We start from the raw sequence: 6,750 nt of genomic DNA, 5'->3' as shown, positions 1-6,750 counted from the left end.
ACTTTATTTAGCTATTATCCCACTGTTTCTTCACTCTTCGACGACTTAATACGGTTCATTGTATTTATTACCACCTCCGTCAGCATTAAAGATTGCCGTCAACTAGGGCAAGGTTGTTAACATATCTGTTTCAGAGTTAATTTTGTAACGTTTACTATCAAAGCTAACTGTGTAACTTTTGTGTTTTATTTTTATTTTGTTGTAGATCCTAGTTCTATAAAAGATATTTCACTTTTGCAACAACGCTGTACAGGCAGAATGTTCGAGAAGGCAGGTGCTTTGGACTCTACGAACAGTCTTTCGCAGGCTCTGTAGCTATATACTTGGAACGCTTGAAGGAAACGACCACCTTCTGAGGTGCTCCACTTTTCAGGTCATAGGTGCTTAATGTATTAATCACTGTACATAGTTATCGTTTGATATCCTTCTGTTAACCATCACTGCCTTGCAATTTTATTTTTATATGCAGTGTTTCCTGACTGAAAATATACAAATCACAGCAACATACATAAGAAAAACTACAAAAAGCCGGATCCACCTGTTGCTAAACCTGAAAGAACCTTAAGATTACGATGCTTGAACTCAACAAAGAGAAATGCGTTATGCAATGATGTCCTGAGGTAACTCATCATTTGGAAAGAAAATACTGATTGCACAATAGAGAGCAGTAAAAATAATATGCGATGTTCACTCACGGAAATCATGTAGGCACAATAATCTTCAAGGAGGTTGGCATTTCAACTGCGCCGTCAAAATACATATATTTGCTTATGACATTCGTTATAAACAGCCCATCACAGTTTGAGAAGAACAGTGTTGTCCATAGGGAGAACACTGGAGGGAAAAAAGATCTTACCCTTTGTTAAAGCTGTCAGTGGCTCAGAAAGGAGTTCAATATGCAGCAACAAATATCTCTGATCACTTGCCCAAAAACATAAAATGTCTGGCAGGTAGCAAAGTAAGTTCAAATCGAACTTAAAAATTAAAATGTCTGGCAGGTAGCAAAGTGAGTTTTAAATGGAACTTAAAAATCACTTCTCCTGGACAACTCCTTCTGTTCCATTAAAGAATGTCTATTGAAAAGGTGGTAGCCAGAGAAAAAAAGACGATCTTTCCACATCATTTCCATAAAACAATCATTCAAATGATTTATCGAACATTTAACTAACTGACCAACCAAAGACTGTTGTACAGGCAGTCGTACAATAGCACCCAAAAGAAAAACGATTTAAAGCAGCAGCTGAGGATGCGATCCACCTGCTAAACAGTACGTTGGAATAAATCTGTTATTTAGTGAAGAAGTAGCGTCTTATACACAACCAACTTTCTTCTACTCAAGCGATGTAAACGACCGTAGTACACAATAATAAATTCATTTTGTTAAAAGAAAGTGTACATATTCAAAATGAATAATGTAGAATATAGTTTCGCAAATTAATCTGAAACCTTAATTCAGCAGTCCCATTTCTGAAGATATTGCACTGCAGTTGAGTCTGTTCTCCTGTTAGTACTATAGCTACACAACAATTTACATTACTTAGTACGAAGTATATAATATTCGCTGCATAATTGGGCAGTCAATACTAATCACTTCTCAGTATGATATCTGATTACGTACACACCTCAGAAAACAAGTTGTCAGTCGCCTTTGCTTCTGTGATTCAAATTTAGCTTATTTGGTTCTCTTATTGTTATGGATGATGAGAATATCATTAATGCGATCGGAGTCTAGACAACTTCTTTTCTGAGTCAGTACCAACCCTGCCTTATTAAAATTTCTTTCACTCGAGGCACTACTGGCAGGTGTACAGAAAACCTGTTTGCTGAGTTTCGACAGGGTCTGTGAACTCATCGTTTGGACTCTCCATGTTCATATATTTCTCAACCTCATCTTTCGATTTTGAGGTGAATGATCGCCAATTTTGAAACTTTTTTTGTGGGAGAAGGCATGACATCTTTGGTTACGTTCGTATCAACAACGTTATTTAACATTTTTCGCACATCTTGATGAATCCAGAATGAGATTTTCACTCTGCAGCGGAGTGTGCGCTGATATGAAACTTCCTGGCAGATTAAAACTGTGTGCGCCGACCGAGACTCGAACTCGGGACCTTTGCCTTTCGCGGGCAAGTGCTCTACCAACTGAGCTACCGAAGCACGACTCACGCCCGGCCCTCACAGCTTTACTTCTGCCAGTACCTCGTCTCCTACCTTCCAAACTTTACAGAAGCTCTCCTGCGAACCATGCAGAACTAGCACTCCTGAAAGAAAGGATATTGCGGAGACATGGCTTAGCCACAGCCTGGGGGATGTTTCCAGAATGAGATTTTCACTCTGCAGCGGAGTGTGCGCTGATATGAAACTTCCTGGCAGATTAAAACTGTGTGCGCCGACCGAGACTCGAACTCGGGACCTTTGCCTTTCGCGGGCAAGTGCTCTACCAACTGAGCTACCGAAGCACGACTCACGCCCGGCCCTCACAGCTTTACTTCTGCCAGTACCTCGTCTCCTACCTTCCAAACTTTACAGAAGCTCTCCTGCGAACCATGCAGAACTAGCACTCCTGAAAGAAAGGATATTGCGGAGACATGGCCGGTCCCGAGTTCGAGTCTCGGTCGGCGCACACAGTTTTAATCTGCCAGGAAGTTTCATCTTGATGAATCTTTTCTCTTCTTTCTTCGGGAAAAACTAATAGTTCCTTGAAACAGGGATACAAGAACGTTGCCACGTAATGAATGTCATGTAGCTCAGTTAGAACTTTCTGTTTTATAAACAGTTCTGGCCTTTTCTTTAGCTTACACATTGTCACATCGTCGGTTCCAGTTTTGCAGAGTCCTATCAGTTTCAAAATCCACGGCACTACAAATGGTAGTTTTGGCTCATTGTCTCCTTCCATATCGTCCGTGGCCTCTTTGAAAACCTTCAGAAATTGAATAACGCTTTCCACAGTCGCATTCTGATACGACGTCATCATCTTGTGTTTGTTTGAATCATACAAAACGGTCTCTATTTGGTCTTCCTGTGAATGGAATGAGTCTAACATCATGTACACACTGTTCCACCTGGTTTCTACATCATGGTGTAAGGTTTTATCTAATCTCGCGACTAAGCCAGATCGCTTCATAAAGCCTACTAGTTTACATACTGTCAGGATGGAGTCATACACTGCAGGAATCTCATCCATTAAGAAACCTTCATTGAATGTGTGCCTCAGTGCTGTATTAATACAGTGCATCACACATGGGAGTCGTTTGTGTGCTTCTAGTGCTTTCTTGATGTTAGCTCCCTGATCTGTAACGAAAGTAACCTGTCTTAGTTCCGAGGACGTTATCAGCAACTCTGCCATTTGTTCATGATTTCCGTAATGATATGTTCACCAGTCTTGGCAAGACCAGAAAAACCTCGTAGTTAAGAGTACACTGTTTTTTAGTTTCCATTTGTCCGTCGACTGATCAATATAGCTGGATGTGACAGTCAGGTAATGGGTCTTACGATAACTGTCTGTCCACAGATCGCACGTCATTGAACACTGGTTTTTACCAATTGCGTCTTTCACTACTGGAATAAGTTCACTCCTGACTTGATCAGCCAATTCCTTAATATGTCGTGCTACAGTCCTTGGGGAAAGTATTACGTCTTGGGCGATGATTTTTCCATATTTTGTTCCTGTATTTATGAGTTCTTGAGCTAAGCTTATGAATTCTTCACCACTTACCGTATTAAATGGTCAGAGGTCTGTTGCACACATTAAAACACATTTGTCCCTAGTAGATATTTTATCAGCACTGGCAGCTGCAACGCTTGACAAGTGTCGATTATCCTTACATTTATGTCTGTTCATACCAGTTGTGCTTCCTTTGTAAGCAAGCAATGCTCCACAATTTCCATTTTGGCACTGAACGTAACCAACTGGAAGACGTGTATCTCTTTCAACAACCACCTGAAACAGTCGTAATAAACACCCTCATGTATGTTTCACGAAGACAATTTTTCTTTTCGTTTACGGACACAACAAACGTATCAATTCATTACAAAATACTACACGAACGAAGCGATTCGATTAATCAAATACTATCACGTATCGAATTCGGAGGCTCTATTCTGTAATTACTTAGTAATAACTGAAGAGCTAACCTTAAATTTTTCCCAACTGGAGCTGCCACTCCTTACTTCCGCTATATTTATCAGAATGTACGTCGCATCAGCAAGTTTCTTCAACACAACATCTTTTGAGATGGTAGTCACCGCATTGTTCCCGGTTCCGGAACCACTCAAGCTGAGTTTACTGCCTACCACTAGGTTACGATAATGCGAGTCTCTCTCGGCAAGCTCACGGTCTCGCAGTCCCGGGCCGGCACGTGTCCTATTCGACAATCCTCGTCTCAGATCAGTTTCGTACCGTGACGTAATCATCCCCACCTCACGCGCCTGTGCCAGCGATAATGAGCCGCGTACTCAGCGAGAAGCGAGCGAGACTGAGCAGCGTTTTGACGTGCTCTAATTCACATTATACAACTGCTGATACTTCTGGTAATGAAAGCACTTGAGTGGGAGGAGGTTTCACACATTGCATAAACGATGCCCCTACATTCAGGGACAAACTTAGAGACTAAACTTGCTACCGACGAAGACGGTGTAAAGACGCTGTGACAACTTTTCCAGTTCTGCTGACACTTGATATTCTGAATTATCGCTATATCGAGTGACTGCTAATGTGGTTCAGATACTTGTGAACGTAGCAACGTGGTTAGAATCCGTATTCTAAACATAAACTTCTGTGGTACTGTGTGGTAATTTGTGTTACGATTCTCAACATGGACACTATCAATACGTTCACTCTTGTTCCATTAATTTAAACTATAGCCAAACGAAGAACAGAGGTAGAAAATACTTAATACTGATTGTTTTGTTGAGATGACATTTTGTCTGTGGGCAAGAGTTTCTTTTGTATATCATATAACGACTGATGAAGAATAGTTGGTAATATTAATAATACCGTTTCAGGTAACTTTTCGTCAGTTTATTTACTGAAACATTACGTGAGGCCCTCACAACTAAACGCCTATACAGGCGAGAACATAATTCTGGTTTGCACTGAGACAGTTCACTTCTTAGTTGCAACTAATGACGGTGTTGAATAGCAGAAATAGCGTAAAGCGCAGAAATCGCGGAAATCGCAGAAATCACAAAAATCGCGTAAGCCGCAGAAATCGCGTAAATTACAGGAGTAGCAGAAGTCGTAGAAATAGCGGAGGGATACAAGTTGTGAATTCGTTAACTGTGATTCTTAACTGCGACCCGAAAAGTAGCATTCACAGAAATCACTGATATCGGAAAATTGCCGGTTAGCCCATCCCAACTACATACATACTGACGCGGGAGAGCTCCTTTTCACCCGAACGACCTAAGGAAGTGACGTCAAAATGACGTAGCCCAGCGTTCGCGAAGTATGTCGATATGTCGATCGGCGGGTACAAATCGAGTTGACGTGAAAGCTTAGGCCAGGCACGGCCGTTCGGGTGCAGTCTCACACGGAGTCTCCGCGAAGAAGGTCTGTGTGTGTTAACTACGCAATAAAAATATGTAGTTAACATGTGGATAAGTTATCGAGTTTTCTGTTGTATTCTAACTAACTATACTGAGTCTGTTCATCCATCCGTGGCAAAATTTGCATACGACCTGTGTTGCAATTATATTTGCCAAATTTTTCCCTGTTGACTAATGAAGTGCCATATTAACAGACGTACTCCAGAAAAGTGCATATTGAATCGAAAAACGCGCTAACTGGTTTGTTGCAACGTATCTGACACAGATTCAAAGAGTTCTTTCTCTATATTTGCTGCTGTATAAATGGAACGACTCGTGTCAGCACATCATTTAGAACATTCATTCCCACACTGTATCCGCAATTTCAGAATTGAACGTGGATGTTCAGACAACTATTAAAAAAGAAATGTGAATGAATTATGAAACAATTACCCGTTCTCTCATGTGAATGCTATTTCTTCCGAAAATGTATGTATTGTTTTATTGTTTTCATCAAGAGCAATGTACAGTCTCCAGCCACACTCATAATCATGGCTCCATACATACTGAACTGTGTAAATAGTGTGCAATAATGTGTTAATAAAAAGTGAAAATAATACATGGCTATCTTCTGAGTGGTAGTACGTGATTAAACATAATTCACAAGCTAAATATTGCGGTAACTGTGTGATTTGACTGGCTGTTTGTCGGCATAGTATATGCTGCTTCTGAACCTTTTTTACCCTTAGGGTTGGGGTGGATTTTGTAAACAGTAACAATTTGTATTGTCTGAAAAAAGTGCACTACTGAATTAGTTTCTTTGTGTACTGTATCACATACAAAGTGCTCATCTCTGTTTGGAATGTATTCTCATAAGCCAATACTGAATGGAAATTGCCAAAGTAGTTGGCTTCTTTGCAAAGTAGCTGGGTAGCCCAGACAAGTATGTCAGTTACACAGCCAAAAACGTGTTTCATTTCTTTGCATACAGATACTGATATTGGAAACTTGGATAAATTCTAGTGTCCGATACCACCCGTCGGCTTTGATCAATGACATCATATGTAAGACAAAGATGATGCAATGGACAATCTATGAATGGAACAGATCATACTCTTAAACAAACGAATGTAGCATGCCATAAAATAATGCATTTAACGTGACTATCATTTACACGCGAATTTCATTTAAACGAGTTGAAGATGACTGAAATAAATAAGAACA

The 6,750-nt window shown here is 40.4% G+C and overlaps 2 non-coding genes across 2 annotated transcripts; both read right to left on the bottom strand.

The window, feature by feature from the left end:
- Positions 1–2,083: 2,083 nt before the first annotated feature.
- Positions 2,084–2,157, bottom strand: Trnas-cga (transfer RNA serine (anticodon CGA)). Its single transcript has one exon. It is a non-coding gene; the product is annotated as a tRNA-Ser (tRNA).
- A 228-nt stretch (positions 2,158–2,385) lies between these two features.
- Trnas-cga (transfer RNA serine (anticodon CGA)) lies at positions 2,386–2,459 on the bottom strand. The gene has a single exon. It is a non-coding gene; the product is annotated as a tRNA-Ser (tRNA).
- Between the last annotated feature and the right edge of the window lie 4,291 nt (positions 2,460–6,750).

This window comes from Schistocerca nitens, chromosome 11 (assembly GCF_023898315.1).
Source record: "Schistocerca nitens isolate TAMUIC-IGC-003100 chromosome 11, iqSchNite1.1, whole genome shotgun sequence".
Taxonomy (NCBI): Eukaryota; Metazoa; Arthropoda; class Insecta; order Orthoptera; family Acrididae; genus Schistocerca; species Schistocerca nitens.
The sequence above is the reverse complement of the archived record's forward strand: the minus strand, read 5'-3'. Positions and strand labels throughout refer to the sequence as shown.